We start from the raw sequence: 21,675 nt of genomic DNA, 5'->3' as shown, positions 1-21,675 counted from the left end.
AACATGAAATATTTTTTATTTTTATGATTTTCTAATTTTTTTTGGATTTTTCGAAGATTACTTTGAAAAAGAAAAATAAGGATTCCAAAATTTTTAATATGAATTCCAGGAATCTTGTGCTCTTTAGTCTAAAGCTCCAATCTGAGGGTTAGGCATAGCTTAATAGCCAGCCAAGCTTTAGTATGCTATTACATGCATTGAAGTGATTAGTTGAATCCTCAGTCCAAAGGAATTTGGACATGGCTTCACAGCCAGCCAGGATTCAACAAATCATCATGAAACACTAGAATTCATTCTTAAAAATTCTGAAGAAAAATATTTTTGAAATGATTTATATTTTAAAATTTTTTCGAAAACAAAGGAGAAAATTTTTGAAAGATTTTTGAAAAATTTTTGAAAATAAAACAAAAAAGAAAATTACCTAATCTGAGCAACAAGATGAACTGTCAGTTGTCCAAACTCGAACAATCCCCGGCAACGGCGCCAAAAACTCTGTACGCACGTCTTAATAAATCGTTTTTCATTCACAACTTCGATACAACTAACCAGCAAGTGCACTGGGTCGTCCAAGTAATAAACCTTACGTGAGTAAGGGTCGATCCCACAAAGATTGTTGGTATGAAGCAAGCTATGGTCACCTTGTAAATCTCAGTTAGGCGGATATCAAAAGGTTATTGAGTTTTCGAAATTAAATAATAAGTAAACATAAACTAAGGATAGAAATACTTATGCAATTCATTGGTTAGAATTTCATATAAGCGTATAGAGATGCATTCCTTCCTCTGAACCTCTGCTTTCCTGCTGTCTTCATCCAATCAATCTTACTCCTTTACATGGCTGGCTTTATGTAAGGACATCACCGTTGTCAATGGCTACTTTTAACCCTCTTTGGAAAATGGTCTGATGCGCTGTCACTGCATGGCTAATCGTTTGGAGGCATCACCCTTGCCAATGGCTGCATCCTATCCTCTTGTGAAAATGGTCCAAATACTCTGTCACAGCACGGCTAATCATCTGAGGTTTTCGATCATACTGGAATAGGATTCACCCTCCTTTTGCGTCTGTCACTACGCCCAGCACTCGCGAGTTTGAAGTTCGTCACAGTCATTCAATCCCAGAATCCTACTCGGAATACCACAGATAAGGTTTAGACTTTCCAGATTCTCATGAATGCCGCTATCAATCTAGCTTACACCACGAAGATTCTGATTAAGAGATCCAAGAGATACTCATTCAATCTAAGGTAGAACGGAAGTGGTTGTCAGGCACGCGTTCATAGGGAATGATGATGATTGTCATGTTCATCACATTCAGGTTGAAGTGCGAATGAATATCTTAGAAGCGGAACAAGTTGAATTGAATAGAAAAACAGTAGTACTTTGCATTAATCTTTGAGGAACAGCAGAGCTCCACACCTTAATCTATGGAGTGTAGAAACTCTACCGTTGAAAATACATAAGTGAAAGGTCCAGGCATGGCCGAATGGCCAGCCCTCAAAACGTGATCACAGGATCAAAAATACAATCCAGGATGATCTGAAGATGTCTAATGCAATAGTAAAAAGTCCTATTTATAATAAACTAGCTACTAGGGTTTACACAAGTAAGTAATTGATGCATAAATCCACTTCCGGGGCCCACTTGGTGTGTGCTTGGGCTGAGCTTGAATGTTACATGTGCAGAGGTCATTCTTGGAGTTGAACGCCAGGTTGTAACGTGTTTTTGGCGTTCAACTCTGGTTTGTGACGTGTTTCTGGCGTTTAACTCCAGACAGCAGCATAAAACTGGCGTTCAACACCCTTTTACGTCATCTAAAATTGGCCAAAGTATAGACTATTATATATTTCTGGAAAGCCCTGGATGTCTACTTTCCAACGCAATTGGAAGCGCGCCATTTTGAGTTCTGTAGCTCCTGAAAATCCATTTTGAGTGCAGGGAGGTCAGAATCCAATACCATCAGCAGTCCTTCTTCAACCTCTGAATCTGATTTTTGCTCAAGTCCCTCAATTTCAGCCAGATAATACCTGAAATCACAGAAAAACACACAAACTCATAGTAAAGTCTAGAAATGTGAATTTAGCATAAAAACTAATGAAAACATCCCTAAAAGTAACTAGATTCTACTAAAAACATACTAAAAACAATGCCAAAAAGCGTATAAATTATCCGCTCATCAGATACTTATGTAATTCATTGGTGGATTTCAGATAAGCCTATGAAGATGCTTTGTTCCCCTTGAACCTCTGCTTTCCTATTGCCTTCTTCCAATAATTCATACTCATTTCCGTGGCAAGCTTTATGTTGGGCATCACTGTTTTCAATGGCTACATCCCGTCCTCTCAGTGAAAATGGTCCTGATGCTATGTCACAGCATTGGCTAATCAGCTGTCAGTTCTCGATCATGTCGGAATAGGATCCATTGATCCTTTTGAGTCTGTCACACACCCCACAATTGCGAGTTTGAAGCTTGTCACAGTCATCCCTTCCTATATCCTACTCGGAATACCATAGACAAGGTTTAGACTTTCTGGATCTCAGGAATGGCCGCCAATAATTCTAGCCTATACCACGAAGGTTCCAATCTTAGATTAGAAACCCAAGAGATACGCATTCAAGCCATTGCTAGTAGAACAGAGGTGTTTGTCAGGCACATGTTCATAGGTGAGAATGATGATTAGTGTCACGGATCATCACATTCATCAAGTTGAAGAACGAATGAATATCTTGGAGAAGAAATAGACTTGAGTTGAATAGAAAAACAATAGTACTTTGTATTAATTCATGAAGAACAACAGAGCTCGACACCTTAATCTCTGGTGTGTAGAAACTCCACCGTTGAAAATACATAAGAACAAATAGTGTAAGCATGGCCGAATGTCCAGCCTCAAAGGTCTAAGGACTAAACGTCCCAAGATGATGAAAATACAATAGCAAAAGGTCCTATTTATGGAGAACTAGTAGCCTAGGGTTTACAGAAATCAGTAATTAATGCAGAAATCTTCTTCTGGGCCCACTTGGTGTGTGCTTGGGCTGAGCATTGAAGCTTTCATGCGTAGAGACTTTTCTTGGAGTTAAACGCCAGAATTCTTGAGCTGACTTAGAATGCCTGTTTGGGCCATCAAATCTCGGGCAAAGTATAGATTATTATATATTGCTGGAAAGCCCAGGATGTCTACTTTCCAACGCAATTGAGAGAGCGCCAATTGGGCTTCTGCAGCTCCAGAAAATCCACTTTCAGTGCAGGGAGGTCAGAATCCAACAGCATCTGCAGTCCTTTTTCAGCCTCTGAATCAGATTTTTGCTCAGGTCCCTCAATTTCAGCCAGAAAATACCTAAAATCACAGAAAAACATACAAACTCATAGTAAAGTCCAGAAGAGTGATTTTTATTTAAAAACTAATAAAAATATAACAAAGACTAATTAAAATATACTAAAAACATACTAAAAACAATGCCAAAAAGCGTATAAATTATCCGCTCATCACAACACCAAACTTAAATTGTTGCTTGTCCCAAGAAACTAAAAATAAAATAGGATAAAAAGAAGAGAATGTCCAATGAATTCTAAAAACATCTATGAAGATCAGTATTAATTAGATGAGCGGGGCTTTTAGCTTTTTTGCTTCTGAACAGTTTTGGCATCTCACTTTATCCCTTGAAGTTCAGAAGGATTGGCATCTATAGGAACTCAAAATCCAGATAGTGTTATTGATTCTCCTAGTTAAGTATGTTGATTCTTGAACAGAGCTACTTTATGAGTCTTGGCCGTGGCCCTAAGCACTTTGTTTTCCAGTATTACCACCGGATACATAAATGCCACAGACACATAACTGGGTGAACCTTTTCAGATTGTGACTCAGCTTTGCTAGAGACCCTAATTAGAGGTGTCCAGGGTTCTTAAGCACACTCTTCTTTTCACTTTGGACCTCGACTTTAACCGCTCAGTCTCAAGTTTTCACTTGACACCTTCACGCCACAAGCACATGGTTAGGGACAGCTTTGTTTAGCCGCTTAGGCCAGGATTTTATTCCTGTGGGCCCTCCAATCCACTGATGCTCAAAGCCTTGGATCCTTTTTATCACCCTTGCCTTTTGGTTTAAAGGGGTATTGGCTTTTTCTGCTTGCTTTTCTTATTTTTTTCTCTCTTTATTTTTGGGCAAGCTTTTCACTGCTTTTTCTTGCTTCAAGAATCAATTTTATGATTTTTCAGATCATCAGATAACATTTCTCCTTTTCCTTTCATTCTGTCAAGAGCCAACAATTTTAACATTCATAAACAGTCAACTTCAAAAATATGCATTGTTCAAGCATTCATTCAGAAAGACAATAGTATTGCCGCCACATCAAAATAATTAAACTATTTTAAAATTTGAAATTCATGCACTTCTTTTACTTTTTCAATTGAAAACATTTTTCATTTAAGAAAGGTGATGGATTCATTTTCATAGCTTTAAGGCATAGACACTAATGATCATGTAATAAAGACACAAACATAGATAAACATAAAGCATAATTTTCGAAAAACAGGGAAATAAAGAACAAGGAAGTTAAAGAACCGGTCCACCTTAGTGATGGCGGCTTGTTCTTCCTCTTGAAGATCTTATGGAGTGCTTGAGCTCCTCAATGTCTCTTCCTTGCCTTTGTTGCTCCTCTTGATGACAAGTCATCTTAGCCTAGTTTCACTAGTCTTTTTCTTTTGTTTTCACTTGAATTATGCACTTTCTTGAGCCAAAAGCAAGCCAATTGGGTAGATTTTCATGTTTCCTTTGATTTAATCAACCATGTATGAATTCATGCTATTTCATGAGGTTTTATGCTATAATTGTCACATATTATGATAAAATGAATATCTCATGATTTTAAGCATAGGTTTGATGTGTTTGGTTGATTAATGATAGGTGAAGAAAGCTTGGAGAAAGGTTGAAGCAAGAAGGAATGGCTAGGAGTAAAGAGAGGACAATGGAATAAGTGAAAATGAACCAGGAAGCAAAAAGCTGGACCTAAAGTTAGCCTCAAACTTTTGCACAAACTTTTGGGTGAAAAGTTAGCCCCAACGTTAGCCCCTAACTTTTGGGCTAACGTTGGAACTTGAAAATCACTCCCTGGGCACCAAAAGTTTGCGCCAACGTTAGCCCCTAACTTTTGGGCTAACGTTGGCACATGAAAATCACCCCTGGGCACCAAAAGTTTGCGCCAACGTTAGCCCCTAACTTGGTAGCTAACGTTGGCATGAGAAAAACCTCCCTGGCCACCAAAAGTTTGCGCCAACGTTAGCCCCTAACTTTTGGGCTAACGTTGGCACATGAAAAATACAAGGGGAGGAGCAAAAGTTTGCGCCAACGTTAGCCTCTAACTTTTGGGCTAACGTTGGCGCCATAAGTACACATTAGGAGGCCAACGTTGGAGCAAAAGTTAGACCCCTAACTTTTGTCCCAACGTGGATAGCAGCAAGTTATGGTGGCTGATATGAAAAGTTGGAGCAAAAGTTAGCCCCTAACTTTTGCTCAAACTTTTACTCCAACTTTTGCAAAACTCCAACCCGGTTCATTTGGTTTACTTTGGTTCTTCTCCAAACTCCAAGAGCAATCAACCAAGGCCTCTTTCAACCCAATTCCACCAAGAGCAAAGGCCCAACTCAAGGCTTGAAGATCATTTGAAGAAAGTGTATAAATAGGATAGAATTCAAGTTCTTCGGGGAGCTTTCCCTTTGAATTTTCATAATAGTTTTCGGAGAGCTTTGGATATTGAGTGATCTTTAATTTCTTAGTCTTGGGGAAGGAGAATTCACTTCTCTTCCTCTTAGTTTTATTGCTTTCAATTTCAATTACAATTGTCTTGGATCTTAGGTTGGAGAATTGAAGAAATTCTATTTCAAGCTCATCCTTGGATCTATCTGCTTTATTTACTGCTTGATTGAATTTAATTTCGGTTAATTGCTCTTCATCTACTTTCCTTGCAATTTACAATTCCCTTGTAATTGTTCTTGTTGGATCTAGGAAGGCATTGAGATTTAGACTCGGTTTTCTAGTCTCTGGGTCTTGAGATCTGAACTTTCAATTTCTAATTCTCTGTTTACTGTTTTCATGTTCATTTACTTTTCTGCTTCAAGATCCGATTTAACCCAAACCCTCTTCTACTTCTCTGCGTGATGCAAATTTACTTTTCCTTGTTTAATTTCTGCAAATCCAAGTCCCAATCCCCTTTACAATTCAAGTCATTTCCATTTCTTGCACTTTAAGATTCCTCAATTTACATTTCTTGCATTCTAAGTTTCTGCCATTCAATTTCTTGTTCTTTAAGATTCAGCAATTTATTTCCTGTTCTCTTTAATTCCATGCAATTTAATTTCTGCAAATCACAAAACACTCAACCAAATCTTGATTCGCCTGACTAAATTAACCACTAAGCTAAAATTGCTCAATCCTTCAATCCCTGTGGGATCGACCTCACTCCCGTGAGTTTTTATTACTTGATGCGACCCGGTACACTTGCCGGTTAGATTTGTGTGTTTTGGGAGAAATTCATTTTTCCACCAAAATACTCATCAAGTTTTTGGCGCCGTTGCCGGGGATTGAATAGATTGACAATGATTAAGTGAGGTGGTAGTTTAGATCAAGCACTTTTTCTTTAATTTTGACTAACCCACTAACTGTTTGAATTTTTGCCTAAACTAACACTAACTTTGCTCTCTCAGTAGAGTACATTGCTTTTCTGGTTCTGTGTCTATTTCTTGTTGTTCTGTACAACAAAAGCAATTTTCTTCTGATTTTCCTTCAAAGCCTATTAACTGTTTGACACATTGTGTCAACTAATCCCCTGACTACATTCTGGCATGAGAATATCCAATCTTCATTTGGATTGTTTGTGATTGTACAGGTCATGGAGGAAAGGAATCCTACAGCAAGAGGAGAAAAATTGAGGCATTATGATTTTTAGCCTCCATAATCAAAGAGCAAGATGTCAAGCTAGTGACAATAAAAGAGCGCTTGTTGGGAGGCAACCCAACCTGAGGTAGTTCTCTTTTCATATCTATTTCAATAAAAAGGTTAAGTAGTTTTATCTATAATGCAAGAAGCTAAGTTTGGTGTTGCACACCAAAACAATCTAAAGGAGAATGCAGGATTTTAAGTTTGGTGTTTCACCAAAATCCCATTATAAAACACATTCTCACTTTCTGCATAATGCTGGCTTCAAGCATGTTGGATGAACTAGTTAACTATTCTGCTGTTTCCTAGTTTTCCGTTTTATTGCCTTTGAAAAAGAAGAAGAAAAGAAAAAAAAAATTATCACACATGGTTAATTTGATGCATGAAAACCATTGGCAAGGTATTAAGTTTGGTGTTCCCACACCAAAGTAAGTTCAAAAGCCCATAAATAAATCAGCCAGACTAACTATTGTTTCCAAGTGCTTGGGGAACAAGCAACTTTCAATATCATTGCAGAGGTCCATACAAGCTTTTGGAAGGATTAAGCATCATCAACCAAAGAAACAAGAGATGAACCTAAAGGCCAGCAATGATGATGCTGAGAAGAAGGAAAGCAAGTGAACTCCAAAAGGTTGTATTGTTAAGTGATTATCTTACATCAAACACTGCTATGATTGAGAGTGGTTTAGTTTCCCTGATTATCTGTCTGTTTAGCATGGTTTCTTTTCTGTAATTCAATAAGCAAGATGCTTGATCATTCACAACATTTTTCTCTTCAAAACTTGTTTGCACTCAATGTTCAAAAAAATTGCATCACATGGAAGTTCTTTGAAAAGAAGGATTGAGGAATTAAACAATTTTGAGGCAAGCAAAAGATTAGGAGAAGTGGTGGTTCTAGTCGTATGATTATGTATTGAGGTTGCATGCTTGTGAAAACTTGCATGGGAGCTCATAGGCGGGACATGAAGTTCAAAGAAGTATTGTGGAGATTCTCAAAAACTTATTGATCCAAGAAGCAGCAAACAAAACAAAAGAAAGAAGAAACAATGACTCAAAGAGTTGTTAGCCTAGTAAAATGCTTGTGGTTGAGTTGTGTCAAAGAAAGAGGCTTGAGCAAGTAAATCCTTAGGGGTGCTTCAACACCTAATACCTTAAAACCACCTGGTTTAGGAGTATTGATTGAAAGCTTATCTAAAGAGCCGTTTTGAGACATGACACTTAGAGTCGAGGCCAAAGCACAGAAACTATAAGCTGCTTCAAGGTGACTACATATAAAGAGATCTCCATGATACCATTTGGATGAAAATCCTAAGACCTAAGACTCCCAATATGTGAGGACTAGTGAGCACTGAAACCCTTGCATGAGCATATGATTTAGATTTCACCCCACTGACACTTAATCACTTCACTCACAGGACCTTACAATTTATTCTTCAATCCGTCTTAAGTAAAAGAACCTATAAGCATAATTCATTTCTTGCTTGGGGACAAGCAAGCTTTAAGTTTGGTGTTGTGATGACAAGTCATCTTAGCCTAGTTTCACTAGTCTTTTTCTTTTGTTTTCACTTGAATTATGCACTTTCTTGAGCCAAAAGCAAGCCAATTGGGTAGATTTTCATGTTTCCTTTGATTTAATCAACCATGTATGAATTCATGCTATTTCATGAGGTTTTATGCTATAATTGTCACATATTATGATAAAATGAATATCTCATGATTTTAAGCATAGGTTTGATGTGTTTGGTTGATTAATGATAGGTGAAGAAAGCTTGGAGAAAGGTTGAAGCAAGAAGGAATGGCTAGGAGTAAAGAGAGGACAATGGAATAAGTGAAAATGAACCAGGAAGCAAAAAGCTGGACCTAAAGTTAGCCTCAAACTTTTGCACAAACTTTTGGGTGAAAAGTTAGCCCCAACGTTAGCCCCTAACTTTTGGGCTAACGTTGGAACTTGAAAATCACTCCCTGGGCACCAAAAGTTTGCGCCAACGTTAGCCCCTAACTTTTGGGCTAACGTTGGCACATGAAAATCACCCCTGGGCACCAAAAGTTTGCGCCAACGTTAGCCCCTAACTTGGTAGCTAACGTTGGCATGAGAAAAACCTCCCTGGCCACCAAAAGTTTGCGCCAACGTTAGCCCCTAACTTTTGGGCTAACGTTGGCACATGAAAAATACAAGGGGAGGAGCAAAAGTTTGCGCCAACGTTAGCCTCTAACTTTTGGGCTAACGTTGGCGCCATAAGTACACATTAGGAGGCCAACGTTGGAGCAAAAGTTAGACCCCTAACTTTTGTCCCAACGTGGATAGCAGCAAGTTATGGTGGCTGATATGAAAAGTTGGAGCAAAAGTTAGCCCCTAACTTTTGCTCAAACTTTTACTCCAACTTTTGCAAAACTCCAACCCGGTTCATTTGGTTTACTTTGGTTCTTCTCCAAACTCCAAGAGCAATCAACCAAGGCCTCTTTCAACCCAATTCCACCAAGAGCAAAGGCCCAACTCAAGGCTTGAAGATCATTTGAAGAAAGTGTATAAATAGGATAGAATTCAAGTTCTTCGGGGAGCTTTCCCTTTGAATTTTCATAATAGTTTTCGGAGAGCTTTGGATATTGAGTGATCTTTAATTTCTTAGTCTTGGGGAAGGAGAATTCACTTCTCTTCCTCTTAGTTTTATTGCTTTCAATTTCAATTACAATTGTCTTGGATCTTAGGTTGGAGAATTGAAGAAATTCTATTTCAAGCTCATCCTTGGATCTATCTGCTTTATTTACTGCTTGATTGAATTTAATTTCGGTTAATTGCTCTTCATCTACTTTCCTTGCAATTTACAATTCCCTTGTAATTGTTCTTGTTGGATCTAGGAAGGCATTGAGATTTAGACTCAGTTTTCTAGTCTCTGGGTCTTGAGATCTGAACTTTCAATTTCTAATTCTCTGTTTACTGTTTTCATGTTCATTTACTTTTCTGCTTCAAGATCCGATTTAACCCAAACCCTCTTCTACTTCTCTGCGTGATGCAAATTTACTTTTCCTTGTTTAATTTCTGCAAATCCAAGTCCCAATCCCCTTTACAATTCAAGTCATTTCCATTTCTTGCACTTTAAGATTCCTCAATTTACATTTCTTGCATTCTAAGTTTCTGCCATTCAATTTCTTGTTCTTTAAGATTCAGCAATTTATTTCCTGTTCTCTTTAATTCCATGCAATTTAATTTCTGCAAATCACAAAACACTCAACCAAATCTTGATTCGCCTGACTAAATTAACCACTAAGCTAAAATTGCTCAATCCTTCAATCCCTGTGGGATCGACCTCACTCCCGTGAGTTTTTATTACTTGATGCGACCCGGTACACTTGCCGGTTAGATTTGTGTGTTTTGGGAGAAATTCATTTTTCCACCAAAATACTCATCAAGTTTTTGGCGCCGTTGCCGGGGATTGAATAGATTGACAATGATTAAGTGAGGTGGTAGTTTAGATCAAGCACTTTTTCTTTAATTTTGACTAACCCACTAACTGTTTGAATTTTTGCCTAAACTAACACTAACTTTGCTCTCTCAGTAGAGTACATTGCTTTTCTGGTTCTGTGTCTATTTCTTGTTGTTCTGTACAACAAAAGCAATTTTCTTCTGATTTTCCTTCAAAGCCTATTAACTGTTTGACACATTGTGTCAACTAATCCCCTGACTACATTCTGGCATGAGAATATCCAATCTTCATTTGGATTGTTTGTGATTGTACAGGTCATGGAGGAAAGGAATCCTACAGCAAGAGGAGAAAAATTGAGGCATTATGATTTTTAGCCTCCATAATCAAAGAGCAAGATGTCAAGCTAGTGACAATAAAAGAGCGCTTGTTGGGAGGCAACCCAACCTGAGGTAGTTCTCTTTTCATATCTATTTCAATAAAAAGGTTAAGTAGTTTTATCTATAATGCAAGAAGCTAAGTTTGGTGTTGCACACCAAAACAATCTAAAGGAGAATGCAGGATTTTAAGTTTGGTGTTTCACCAAAATCCCATTATAAAACACATTCTCACTTTCTGCATAATGCTGGCTTCAAGCATGTTGGATGAACTAGTTAACTATTCTGCTGTTTCCTAGTTTTCAGTTTTATTGCCTTTGAAAAAGAAGAAGAAAAGAAAAAAAAATTATCACACATGGTTAATTTGATGCATGAAAACCATTGGCAAGGTATTAAGTTTGGTGTTCCCACACCAAAGTAAGTTCAAAAGCCCATAAATAAATCAGCCAGACTAACTATTGTTTCCAAGTGCTTGGGGAACAAGCAACTTTCAATATCATTGCAGAGGTCCATACAAGCTTTTGGAAGGATTAAGCATCATCAACCAAAGAAACAAGAGATGAACCTAAAGGCCAGCAATGATGATGCTGAGAAGAAGGAAAGCAAGTGAACTCCAAAAGGTTGTATTGTTAAGTGATTATCTTACATCAAACACTGCTATGATTGAGAGTGGTTTAGTTTCCCTGATTATCTGTCTGTTTAGCATGGTTTCTTTTCTGTAATTCAATAAGCAAGATGCTTGATCATTCACAACATTTTTCTCTTCAAAACTTGTTTGCACTCAATGTTCAAAAAAATTGCATCACATGGAAGTTCTTTGAAAAGAAGGATTGAGGAATTAAACAATTTTGAGGCAAGCAAAAGATTAGGAGAAGTGGTGGTTCTAGTCGTATGATTATGTATTGAGGTTGCATGCTTGTGAAAACTTGCATGGGAGCTCATAGGCGGGACATGAAGTTCAAAGAAGTATTGTGGAGATTCTCAAAAACTTATTGATCCAAGAAGCAGCAAACAAAACAAAAGAAAGAAGAAACAATGACTCAAAGAGTTGTTAGCCTAGTAAAATGCTTGTGGTTGAGTTGTGTCAAAGAAAGAGGCTTGAGCAAGTAAATCCTTAGGGGTGCTTCAACACCTAATACCTTAAAACCACCTGGTTTAGGAGTATTGATTGAAAGCTTATCTAAAGAGCCGTTTTGAGACATGACACTTAGAGTCGAGGCCAAAGCACAGAAACTATAAGCTGCTTCAAGGTGACTACATATAAAGAGATCTCCATGATACCATTTGGATGAAAATCCTAAGACCTAAGACTCCCAATATGTGAGGACTAGTGAGCACTGAAACCCTTGCATGAGCATATGATTTAGAGTTCACCCCACTGACACTTAATCACTTCACTCACAGGACCTTACAATTTATTCTTCAATCCGTCTTAAGTAAAAGAACCTATAAGCATAATTCATTTCTTGCTTGGGGACAAGCAAGCTTTAAGTTTGGTGTTGTGATGACAAGTCATCTTAGCCTAGTTTCACTAGTCTTTTTCTTTTGTTTTCACTTGAATTATGCACTTTCTTGAGCCAAAAGCAAGCCAATTGGGTAGATTTTCATGTTTCCTTTGATTTAATCAACCATGTATGAATTCATGCTATTTCATGAGGTTTTATGCTATAATTGTCACATATTATGATAAAATGAATATCTCATGATTTTAAGCATAGGTTTGATGTGTTTGGTTGATTAATGATAGGTGAAGAAAGCTTGGAGAAAGGTTGAAGCAAGAAGGAATGGCTAGGAGTAAAGAGAGGACAATGGAATAAGTGAAAATGAACCAGGAAGCAAAAAGCTGGACCTAAAGTTAGCCTCAAACTTTTGCACAAACTTTTGGGTGAAAAGTTAGCCCCAACGTTAGCCCCTAACTTTTGGGCTAACGTTGGAACTTGAAAATCACTCCCTGGGCACCAAAAGTTTGCGCCAACGTTAGCCCCTAACTTTTGGGCTAACGTTGGCACATGAAAATCACCCCTGGGCACCAAAAGTTTGCGCCAACGTTAGCCCCTAACTTGGTAGCTAACGTTGGCATGAGAAAAACCTCCCTGGCCACCAAAAGTTTGCGCCAACGTTAGCCCCTAACTTTTGGGCTAACGTTGGCACATGAAAAATACAAGGGGAGGAGCAAAAGTTTGCGCCAACGTTAGCCTCTAACTTTTGGGCTAACGTTGGCGCCATAAGTACACATTAGGAGGCCAACGTTGGAGCAAAAGTTAGACCCCTAACTTTTGTCCCAACGTGGATAGCAGCAAGTTATGGTGGCTGATATGAAAAGTTGGAGCAAAAGTTAGCCCCTAACTTTTGCTCAAACTTTTACTCCAACTTTTGCAAAACTCCAACCCGGTTCATTTGGTTTACTTTGGTTCTTCTCCAAACTCCAAGAGCAATCAACCAAGGCCTCTTTCAACCCAATTCCACCAAGAGCAAAGGCCCAACTCAAGGCTTGAAGATCATTTGAAGAAAGTGTATAAATAGGATAGAATTCAAGTTCTTCGGGGAGCTTTCCCTTTGAATTTTCATAATAGTTTTCGGAGAGCTTTGGATATTGAGTGATCTTTAATTTCTTAGTCTTGGGGAAGGAGAATTCACTTCTCTTCCTCTTAGTTTTATTGCTTTCAATTTCAATTACAATTGTCTTGGATCTTGGGTTGGAGAATTGAAGAAATTCTATTTCAATCTTATCCTTGGATCTCTCTGCTTTATTTACTGCTTGATTGAATTTAATTTCGGTTAATTGCTCTTCATCTACTTTCCTTGCAATTTACAATTCCCTTGCAATTGTTCTTGTTGGATCTAGGAAGGCATTGAGATCTAGACTCGGTTTTCTAGTCTCTGGGTCCTGAGATCTGAACTTTCAATTTCTAATTCTCTGTTTACTGTTTTCATGTTCATTTACTTTTCTGCTTCAAGATCCGATTTAACCCAAACCCTCTTCTACTTCTCTGCGTGATGCAAATTTACTTTTCCTTGTTTAATTTCTGCAAATCCAAGTCCCAATCCCCTTTACAATTCAAGTCATTTACATTTCTTGCACTTTAAGATTCCGCAATTTACATTTCTTGCATTCTAAGTTTCTGCCATTCAATTTCTTGTTCTTTAAGATTCAGCAATTTATTTCCTGTTCTCTTTAATTCCATGCAATTTAATTTCTGTAAATCACAAAACACTCAACCAAATCTTGATTCGCTTGACTAAATTAACCACTAAGCTAAAATTGCTCAACCCTTCAATCCCTGTGGGATCGACCTCACTCCCGTGAGTTTTTATTACTTGATGCGACCCGGTACACTTGCCGGTTAGATTTGTGTGTTTTGGGAGAAATTCATTTTTCCACCAAAATACTCATCACCTCTCTCATGGTTCTTTGATCTTCTCTAATTTCATGGAGGAGGATGGAATGCTCTTGGTGCTCCATCCTTAGTTGTCCCATGTTGGAACTTAATTCTCCTAGGGAGGTGTTGATTTGCTCCCAATAGTTTTGTGGAGGAAGATGCATCCCTTGAGGCATCTCAGGGATTTCATGATGAGGAATTTCCTCATGCTCTTGATGAGGTTCTCTTGTTTTCTGCATCCTTTTCTTAGTGATGGGTTTGTCCTCATCAATGAGTATGTCTCCCTCTATGTCAATTCCAACCGAATCGCAAAGGTGACAAATAAGATGAGGGAAGGCTAACCTTGCCAAAGGGGAGGACTTATCTGCCATCTTGTAGAGTTCTTGGGATATAACCTCATGAACTTCCACTTCCTCTCTAATCATGATGCTATGTATCATGATAGCCCGGTCTATAGTAGCTTCAGACCGGTTGCTAGTGGGAATGATTGAGCGTTGGATGAACTCCAACCATCCCCTAGCCACGGGCTTGAGGTCATGCCTTCTTAGTTGAACCGGCTTCCCTCTTGAATCTCTCTTCCATTGAGCACCCTCTTCACATATGTCCATGAGGACTTGGTCCAACCTTTGATCAAAGTTGACCCTTCTAGTGTAGGGGTGTGCATCTCCTTGCATCATGGGCAAGTTGAATTCCAACCTTACATTTCTCGGACTAAAATCCAAGTATTTCTCTCGGACCATTGTAAGCCAATTCTTGGGGTCCAGGTTCACACTTTGATCATGGTTCTTGGTGATCCATGCGTTGGCATCGAACTCTTGAACCATTAAGATTCCGACTTGTTGAATGGGGTTGGTGAGAACTTCCCAACCTCTTCTTCGGATCTCATGTCAGATCTCCGGATACTCATTCTTTTTGAGTTTGAAAGGGACCTCGGGGATCACCTTCTTCTTGGCCACAACTTCATAGAAGTGGTCTTGATGCACCCTTGAGAGGAATTTCTCCATCTCCCATGACTCAGAGGTGGAAGCTTTTGCCTTCCCTTTCCTCTTTCTAGAGGTTTCTCCGGTCTTTGGTGCCATAAATGGTTATGGAAAAACTAAAAGCTTTAGCTTTTACCATACCAAATTTAGAAGGTTGCTCATCCTCGAGCAAAAGATGAAAGAAGAGATTAGAAAAAGAAGAAATAGAGGAGATGGAGTGGGCTTTGTGTTTCGGCCAAAGGGGGAGAAGTGGTGTTTAGGTTGTGTGAAAATGAAGGAGTGAAGATGGGTTTATATAGGGGTGAGAGGGGTGTGTATGGTTCGGCTATAGAGGGTGGGTTTGGGAAGGAAAGTGGTTTGAATTTGAATGGTGAGGTAGGTGGGGTTTTATGGAGGATGGATGTGAGTGGTGAAGAGAATGGTAGGATTTGATAGGTGAGGGATTTTTGGGGAAGAGGTGTTGAGGTGATTGGTGAATGGGTGAAGAAGAGAGAGAGTGGTGGGGTAGGTGGGGATCCTGTGGGGTCCACAGATCCTGAGGTGTTAAGGATATCTCATCCTTGCACCAAGTGGCGTGCAAAATGCCCCTTTCTGCCAATCCTGGCGTTAAACACCAGGCTGCTGCCCATTTTTGGCGTTTAACACCAGCTTCTTGCCCATTTCTGGCGTTAAACGCCAGTCTGGTGCCCTTTTCTGGCGTTAAACGCCCAGAATGGTGCCAGACTGGGCGTTTAACGCCCATTCTGCTACCTTTACTGGCGTTTAAATGCCAGTAACTATCTCCTCCAGGGTGTTCTATTTTTCATTATGTTTTTCACTTTGTTTTTGCTTTCTCAATTGTTTTTGTGACTTCACATGATCATCAACCTACAGAAAACATAAAATAACAATAGAAAATAAAAAATTAACATAGATAAGTAAAAATTAGGTTGCCTCCCAACAAGCACTTCTTTAATGTCAATAGCTTGACAGTGGCTCTCATGGAACCTCACAGATGTTCAGAGCAATGTTAGAACCTCCCAACACCAAACTTAGAGTTTGAATGTGGGGGTTCAACACCAAACTTAAAGTTTGGTTGTGGCCTTCCAACACCAAACTTAGAGTTTGACTGTGGGGGCTCTGTTTGACTCTGTATTGAGAGAAGCTCTTCATGCTTCCTCTCCATGGTTACAGAGGGATATCCTTGAGCTTTAAATACAAGGGAGTCTTCATTCACTTGAATGATCAATTCTCCTCTGTCAACATCAATCACAGCTTTTGCTGTGGCTAGGAAGGGTCTGCCAAGGATGATGGATTCATCCATACACTTCCCAGTTTCTAGGATTATGAAATCAGCAGGGATGTAATGGTCTTCAACCTTTACCAAGACATCCTCTACAAGCCCATACGCCTGTTTCTTTGAATTGTCTGCCATCTCCAGTGAGATTCTTGTAGCTTGTACCTCAATGATCCCTAGCTTCTCTATTACAGAGAGAGGCATAAGGTTTATGCTTGACCCTAGGTCACACAGAGCCTTTTCAAAGGTCATGGTGCCTATGGTACAAGGGGTTAAGAACTTTCCAGGGTCCTGTCTCTTTTGAGGTAATCTCTGCCTAGTCAAGTCATCCAGTTCTTTGATGAGCAATGAAGGTTCATTCTCCCAAGTCTCATTACCAAATAACTTTGCATTTAGCTTCATGATTGCTCCAAGGTACTTAGCAACTTGCTCTTCAGTGACATCTTCATCCTCTTCAGAGGAAGAATACTCATCAGAGCTTATGAAAGGCAGAAGTAAATTCAATGGAATCTCTATGGTCTCAGAATGAGCCTCAGATTCCCATGGTTCCTCATTAGGGAACTCCATGGAGGTCAGTGGACGTCCATTGAGGTCTTCCTTAGTAGAGATTACTGCCTCTTCCTCCTCTCCAGGTTCGGCCATGTGAGACGTGTTTATGGCCTTGCACTCTCTCTTTGGATTCTCTTCTGTATTGCTTGGGAGAGTTCTAGGAGGGAGTTCAGTAATTTTCTTACTCAGCTGACCCAATTGTGCCTCCAAATTTCCAATGGAGGACCTTGTTTCAGTCATGAAACTTTGAGTGGTTTTGATTAGATCAGAGACAATGGTTGTTAAGTCAGAGGGGTTTTGCTTAGAATTCTCTGTCTGTTGCTGAGAAGATGATAGAAAAGGCTTGCTATTGCTAAACCTGTTTCTTCCACCATTATTGTTGTTGAAACCTTATTGAGGTCTCTGTTGATCCTTCCATGAGAGATTTGGATGATTTCTCCATGAAGGATTATAGGTGTTTCCATAGGATTCTCCCATGTAATTCACCTCTTCCATTGCTGGGTTCTCAAGATCATAAGCTTTTTCTTCATAGGAAGCTTCCTTAGTACTACCTGTTGCTGCTTGCATTTCAGATAGACTCTGAGAAATCATATTGACTTGTTGGGCCAATATTTTATTCTGAGCCAATATGGCATTCAGAGTATCAATCTCAAGAACTCCTTTCTTCTGAGTTGACTCATTATTCACGGGATTCCTTTCAGAGGTGTACATGAATTGGTTATTTGCAACCATTTCATTGAGTTCTTGAGCTTCTGTAGGCGTCTTCTTCAGATGAAGAGATCCTCCAGCAGAGCTATCCAATGACATCTTGGATTGTTCAGACAGACCATCATAGAATATACCTATGATGCTCCATTCCGAAAGCGTATCAGAAGGGCACCTTCTGATCAATTGCTTGTATCTTTCCCAAGCTTCATAGAGGGATTCTCCATCCTTCTGTCTAAAGGTTTGGACTTCCACTCTAAGCTTACTCAATTTTTGAGGTGGAAAGAACTTTGCCAAGAAGGCATTGACTAGCTTTTCCCAAGAGTTCAGGCTTTCTTTAGGTTGTGAGTCCAACCATGTCCTAGCTCTGTCTCTTACAACAAAAGGAAAAAGCATAAGTCGGTAGATTTCAGAGTCAACCCCATTGGTATTGACAGTGTCACAGATTTGCAAGAATTCAGCTAAGAACTGATGAGGATCTTCTAATAGAAGTCCATGAAACTTGCAATTCTGTTGCATTAGAGAAACTAATTGACGCTTAAGCTCAAAGTTGTTTGCTCCAATGGCAGGGATTGAGATGCTTCTCCCATAGAAATCAGGAGTAGGTGCAGTAAAGTCACCAAGCACCTTCCTTGCATTGTTGGCATTGTTGTTTTCGGCTGCCATGGTTTCTTCTTCTTTGAAGAGCTCTGTTAGGCCCTCTAAAAAGAATTGTTCTTTAGCTTCTCTTATTTTTCTCTTCAAGGTCCTTTCAGGTTCAGGATCAGCTTGAACAAGTATGCCTTTATCTTTGTTTATGCTCATATGAAAGGGAAGAGAACAAGAAAGTAGGGAATCATCTATGTCACAGTATAGAGATTCCTTGAGGTGTCAGAGGAAAAGAAGAATAGAAGGAGGAGGTGGAGAAGAGGGAATTCGAACTTATCAAGAGGGATAGAGTTCGAATTGCACCTTGATGAGGAGTCTTAGTCCCTTAAATAGAAGGATGTGAAAAGAGGGGAAGAATTTTCAAAAATAATTTAAAAAGATTTTGAAATAATTAAAAAGAAATTTGAAAATTTGATTGAGATTTTCGAAAACTAAGATTGGGAAAGAAATAAAGTGATTTTTGAAAAAGATTTTGAAATTAGAAAAAGATATGATTGAAAAAATTAATTTTGAAAAAGACGTGATTGAAAAGATATGTTTGAAAAGATATGATTGAAAATCAATTTAGAAAAAGAAAGTTTTTAAAATTAAAGTTGATTACTTGACTAACAAGAAATTAAAAGATATGATTTTAAAATTTAAAGTTTGATCCTTTCTCGATAGGCAAGTAACGACTTGAAAATTTTTGAAGTGAATCTTGAATTGAAGCAAGGATCTTTGAAAATAGTAAAAATAAATATAAAAGGGAAAGAAATTGATTTTGAAAGAGATATGATTGAAAAGATATGATTTGAAAAAGATTTGATTTTGAAAAATTATGAAAACTTGAAAAAATGTGAATTAAAAACAAAATCTTCCCTCTAGTGTCATCCTGGCGTGAAACGCCCAGAATGGTGCCCATTCTGGCGTTTAACGCCCAAATCTCTACCTTTTTGGGCATTAAACGCCCAACCAGGTACCTTGCCTGGTGTTTAAACACCAGTTTTCCTTCTTCACTGGGCGTTTTGAACGCCCAGCTTTTTTTGTTTGATTCCTCTGCTGAATGTTCTGAATCTTCAATTCTCTGTATTATTGACTTGAAAAGACACAATTTTGAAAATATTTTTGAATTTTTGATGATGATAAACAACAATAAAAAATGCAACTAAGATCAAATAACCAATGCATGCAAGACACCAAACTTAAAAGTTTGTATACTAAGGGCTATAACAATGTAAAAATGCATGTAAGAAACAACAAAACACACAAAACAAGAGAATTTAAAGATCAGAGCAATGAAGTCATCAAGAACAACTTGAAGATTAATGAAGAACATAATGCATATATTCAAAAAATGCAAGAAGAATAAAAACATGCAATTGACACCAAACGTAAAAATTGATACTAGACTCAAACAAAAAACATAAAATATTTTTGGTTTTTACGGTTTTATAAATTTTTTTGTGATTTTCGAAACTTATATGGAAAAGAAAATAAAGAGAATCAAAACTTTTAATAAGAATTCCAGGAATCATGCAATGTTAGTCTAAAGCTTCAGTCTAAAAAGATTAGACATGTTTGGCCAAGCTTCAGCAGGACATTACATTCAATAGCTAAATTGATGAGAATCAATCAGCTTTTGTGATGATAAGAACATCACCTTGAAACTCTAGAATTCATTCTTTAAAATTCTGAAAAGTACCTAATCTAAGCAACAAGATGAACCGTCAGTTGTCCAAACTCGAACAATCCCCGGCAACGGTGCCAAAAACTTGGTGCACAAAATTGTGATCATCAATGGCGCCAACAACTTGGTGTGGCACACTTGTAATCTCAACTCTTTTATCACAACTCCGCATAACTAACTAGCAAGTGCACTGGGTCGATCCCACGGAGACTGTCGGCTTGAAGCAAGCTATGGTCATCTTGTAAATCTCAGTCAGGCGGATTCAAATGGTTATGGAGTTTAAGTTGATAAACATAAAATAAGGATAGAGATACTTATGTAATTCATTGGTGGATTTCAGATAAGCGTATGAAGATGCTTTGTTCCCCTTGAACTTCTGCTTTCCTATTGCCTTCTTCCAATCATTCATACTCCTTTCCATGGCAAGCTTTATGTTGGGCATCACCGTTGTCAATGGCTACATCCCATCTTCTCAGTGAAAATGGTCCTAATGCTCTGTCACAGCATCGGCTAATCAGCTGTCCCTTCTCGATCATGTCGGAATAGGATCCATTGATCCTTTTAAGTCTGTCACACCCCCCACAATTGCGAGTTTGAAGCTCATCACAGTCATCCCTTCCTAGATCCTACTTGGAATACCACAGACAAGGTTTATACTTTCCGGATCTCAGGAATGGCCGCCAATAATTCTAGCCTATACCACGAAGGTTCCAATCTTAGATTAGAAACCCAAGAGATACGCATTCAAGCCATTGCTAGTAGAACAGAGGTGTTTGTCAAGCACATGTTCATAAGTGAGAATGATGATGAGTGTCACGGATCATCACATTCATCAAGTGGAAGAACGAATGAATATCTTGGAGAAGAAATAGACTTGAGTTGAATAGAAAAACAATAGTACTTTGTATTAATTCATGAAGAACAGCAGAGCTCCACACCTTAATCTATGGTGTGTAGAAACTCCACCGTTGAAAATACATAAGAACAAATAGTGTAAGCATGGCCGAATGGCTAGCCTCAAAGGTCTAAGGACTAAATGTCCCAAGATGATGAAAATACAATAGCAAAAGGTCCTATTTATAGAGAACTAGTAGCCTATGGTTTACAAAAATCAATAATTAATGCAGAAATCTTCTTTCGGGCCCACATGGTGTGTGCTTGGGCTGAGCATTGAAGCTTTCATGTGTAGAGACTTTTCCTGGAGTTAAACGCCAGCTTTTGTGCCAGTTTGGGTGTTTAACTCTAGCTTTTGTGCCAGTTTTGGAGTTAAACGCCATAATTCTTGAGCTGACTTGGAATGCCTGTTTGGGCCATCAAATCTCGGGCAAAGTATGGATTATTATATATTGCTGGAAATCCCAGGATGTCTACTTTCTAACGAAATTGAGAGCGCGCCAATTGGGCTTCTGTAGCTCCAGAAAATCCACTTTGAGTGCAGGGAGGTCAGAATCCAACAGCATCTGTAGTACTTTTTCAGCCTCTGAATCAGATTTTTGCTCAGGTCCCTCAATTTCAGCCAGAAAATACCTGAAATCACAGAAAAACACACAAACTCATAGTAAAGTCCAGAAGAGTGATTTTTATTTAAAAACTAATAAAAATATAATAAAGACTAATTAAAATATACTAAAAACATACTAAAAACAATGCCAAAAAGCGTATAAATTATCCGCTCATCAGTGTTGCCATTGCCTCTACCCATTTAGATACATAGTCCACTGCCACCAGAATATAAGTTTTTGAGTATGAT

General features: G+C 38.6%; 1 non-coding gene across 1 annotated transcript; it reads left to right on the top strand.

Annotated features, from left to right (window-relative positions):
- Positions 1-17,767: 17,767 nt before the first annotated feature.
- Positions 17,768-17,875, top strand: LOC112768519 (small nucleolar RNA R71). Its single transcript, XR_003185936.1, has one exon. It is a non-coding gene; the product is annotated as a small nucleolar RNA R71 (small nucleolar RNA).
- The last annotated feature ends 3,800 nt before the right edge of the window (positions 17,876-21,675 follow it).

The sequence above is a fragment of the Arachis hypogaea genome, chromosome 17 (assembly GCF_003086295.3).
Source record: "Arachis hypogaea cultivar Tifrunner chromosome 17, arahy.Tifrunner.gnm2.J5K5, whole genome shotgun sequence".
Lineage (NCBI taxonomy): Eukaryota > Viridiplantae > Streptophyta > Magnoliopsida > Fabales > Fabaceae > Arachis > Arachis hypogaea.
The sequence above is the reverse complement of the archived record's forward strand: the minus strand, read 5'-3'. Positions and strand labels throughout refer to the sequence as shown.